This window comes from Bombus flavifrons, chromosome 4 (assembly GCF_040668555.2).
Source record: "Bombus flavifrons isolate JBK064 chromosome 4, iyBomFlav1_principal, whole genome shotgun sequence".
Classification (NCBI taxonomy): domain Eukaryota; kingdom Metazoa; phylum Arthropoda; class Insecta; order Hymenoptera; family Apidae; genus Bombus; species Bombus flavifrons.
The window spans coordinates 8,405,726-8,409,505 of record NC_138445.1 but is presented as its reverse complement, the minus strand read 5'-3'; positions in this window follow the sequence as shown (position 1 = coordinate 8,409,505).

Sequence of the window (3,780 nt, the reverse complement as noted above, 5' to 3'; positions counted from 1 at the left end):
TTTCTCCGTATTCAACGCGTGTCTAGCATATATGTAAAATGTGTGAAAATCCCAGGATTTTACATACGAAACGAAGAAAAAGTATCCACTTTACATATGTCCGTAAATATATTTCGTCACAGTAATATGCGGCAACGTTGATCAAACATTTGTGCAACCAAGAACAGGTATGCTTCGATCGCGCGTCTTAAAATAAAACACGTTCTACGGAAAAAATATAGTCATAAGAATAATCCATGCTATAATTAACATAAAGCTGATAACACAGTATTATATAACAATTTCAACTTCTAACATTAAAAGGTTCAAGTTTAATATTAACATTCTGCTAATGAAGTTCTTGTCGTATTTTAGTGCACGTGACGTATTTAGACTGTTATCGTATATGCGATTATGTTCGTTACGATTCACGTTTCTTTTATCTAAAATAGTAGCTTGATTTGGTTTTATTCGGGATATTCTAAAAATAAAACATAAAAATGGAAAAAAAACTAGCATAAATACAATACTGCAAAAATTGGATTAGTTACAAAGAATTATAGTAAATTTCTTTTACTAAGTTTGCTACGACTTTTACGCATGATATTTCACTGCATGATCCTCAATGGAATAAAACCTACCCTTTTTCCGTATTAAAACTGGAAACTGACAACGAACTATTGTCTCTCATGATGACGATATTATTTCCTGTCTTCGGGATCGTTTACAATAATCTAAACGACAATAGTAAATAGCATCATTTGCAATTACAATGGACCACTTAGCGCGCTATAAATTACAAAGTGACGCTCGGCCGAATTACGGGAATCATTCTTTCCGCGGAAGTCGGGATAAGAAAACTTTCTTTTCTCATCTCCGTCCAATTCCGGACGGCCGTATCCCGGAAGTTGCCGCAAAGGGGACAGCCAGAATTGGTGGCTATTTAATTAGCGTCTCCTCGAAAGGCGACGAGTTTCCGCTATTCCTCTCCCCTCTCCATCCTCTACTTCTTACTCTTTCTTTTATACCACCAACGAAGAAACTGTAATGCGAATTGCGATTCCTTGTCGGGACGAATAATAACGCAAGACGAGCTCGATAATTAGTTCTCGATGATAAGAACCAATAGAGATACCGGGTGGTCTGTTAGAAACAGAACATAAAGATACGAGGAAACGTTTCAGGGACGAGTTTAATGATCCTAAAAATTGAATGAAATACGGGAATCATGTTTCTTGTTTATGAATTTGATCGATTCCAGGAAGTGGAAGTATAGTGAAAGTCTTCTTTGTTTTAATCTTAACGAGGATTCTCTTGAATTAAAATGATATTATTCATTACATTTTATAAGTAGCAGGTTATTCTAATAAATACATTCTAATAAATTGTTTCGGATAATATCAATAAATTTAATAATAAAGCTAGTAACGTCGTAATATTGTTTGCCAAATTTTGAAAGAACCAAATTACAAGTATCAAAAGTAAATGTATCAAGTGTCAGTACCAAAATATACTTTTGCGTGACAAGTGAGACAACAGAACTACGGAATTAAACCTCTTGATTGTTTCATTTGGCGTTAAAAAGCTTACTCAAGTTGAATAAAATATACCATTCCCAATATGCAACGCGTAAAAGTCGTTCTGCATAATTGAATAACGTCACCGAAATGCGAGAAACTCAATTTTGTTCAGAAATACGAAATTTATTCTGTTTCAAAATTTATTATAGCCTGTTGTCACGTTTAGAATTCTAGCAATTTATCTGTACTACTTGAAGATAAAAAAAGTAAATAACCAATAAAAATTGATTAATCCCTAAATAATAACCTTAAATTGTCGCAAAAATGATTAGTCTTCCAAATATTGTAAAAATTTTCCAAGTAGATTTTCATAACCTACAAAATCATATTCATCATGTGAAAAAAATAATATTGATGAAACCTGTAATTTATAGAATCACAAAATTATAAGATTTACGAATTACAGAATTCAAGAATTTTTACCACTTTCTTTCTTCTTCTCTAAGATTCGCCAACATCAGAAGCTTATAACCTACAACTTGCATCTTCTTAATTTACTAACATTATCACTGACAAATTATCGTGCTAATCTCTAACCAAATACAGACATGCATTAACCAGAAACTATTAACGATCTATACGATGCTTTCGATAGATTACTATACAAAGTTGCCCTGAAAAAGGGCATCTGAAATTCAGAATTGAAACTGCGCCGGTCAGCCGTTTATTTCTTAAATTAATCCCGGCTTAAATCCGGATTTTCTTCGCGATATCGATCGTCCTTTGCAATCGTGTCACTCGTCGCACGTCGCACGGTTCGCCGAATAAATCGTTCTTCGTTCACGTCGCTGATAAATATGTATCGTAAATCCATGCACAGAGAAAGTGAGAAAGAGAACGAACGAAGAAAGACAAAGAAAAAATGTTCTATATGGTACACCGGGCTAGTCGGTTTTTCGTCGTATGAGGCCACGCTGTTTTATAAAGTATAATTTCACTGCATATACATCGAGAAAGCGCCCTCCCTGTACACAATGTACACCGTGATGTCACACACGCGACCGTTTTAACTTTCAAACGCGATCCTAATATCAGATATCGGGGAAATCGATAACCATCCTGCCGCTTTCGACTCCATTAATTGCTCGTAAATGTTGGAAATTGATTTTTTAAAACTCTGCCTCTCATACGTATATATGTATGTACATGAATGTATGGTAGCCTATCTACATACATGTATGAAAATATGTGGTATATGTATGTGTATAGTAATATAGACGAATAGGAACTTTAATAAAGGCTCAACCGTAAAACTTTTTACAATTATGAGAAAACACGGGAATGCGACCAGTTATGAGTGGAATTCCGGTTACGAACGCATTTTAAGAAGCCTCGCGAGCATAGAATGCCTGGGGTCGAAAAATAAGGGGAGAAAGCGCGTAAAATGCTTTTCGCTTCGATAAATCGATATGGATATGCGTCACGTGATTGCTTTTGATGTAGACATTTTGAAATGTGACTCTCCATAACGTTCGTATACCGTGAATTATTGTGAATCCATCATAGTAATAGCAAACTACATGGAGCCTTCAAAAAGCATTTTCAAACGATATTTTTTTTCTAATTAATAATCTTAGTCGATAATAACGCGTTATCAAAGCATACTTCGTAATGTATAACGTGAAAGTGTTAATAGACTCACCGGTTTCGTTGCAGTTCGTCCATGATATTTCCAACTTTAACTTAAATGTACGCTGGATGTTCGAAATCGCTAGTTTTCTGTTTGGACTAGTAAAACTTTCCGTTTATCTTCGATCTGGCACAGTTTAAAGTATTGTCACAGGCCACGGACTTTTCGTTTGTCGCGCTTAATCGAAACGCGGGATTTTGCGTGTTGGACGGCATTAAACGAAACTAAGATAGTGCTGCCATCTGCAGGAGAACTGATGAAGTTCTTGGCGGGAATGAAGCGGGACACGAACACCAGTTTGAAAAGGTAACTACACATATACGCACATATAGTGACTTTTAAAAGTATTTCAACATTTACCGCAGAAAGCTTTTACAAGTATCTGTAGTATTAATTATATACATACATATATTTGAAACCAATATTCGTGTTGTATACTTCTATTTCTGACTGAATATATGATTATAGCAAATATTCTGCAACTTCTATATACATTTTCAGATTCGTTTCAAATTTTACTAATACGATCATAACAGTCAAATCTTACTATGGTGCTACTAACATTTCAAAGTGTTTTCACAACTCACATAA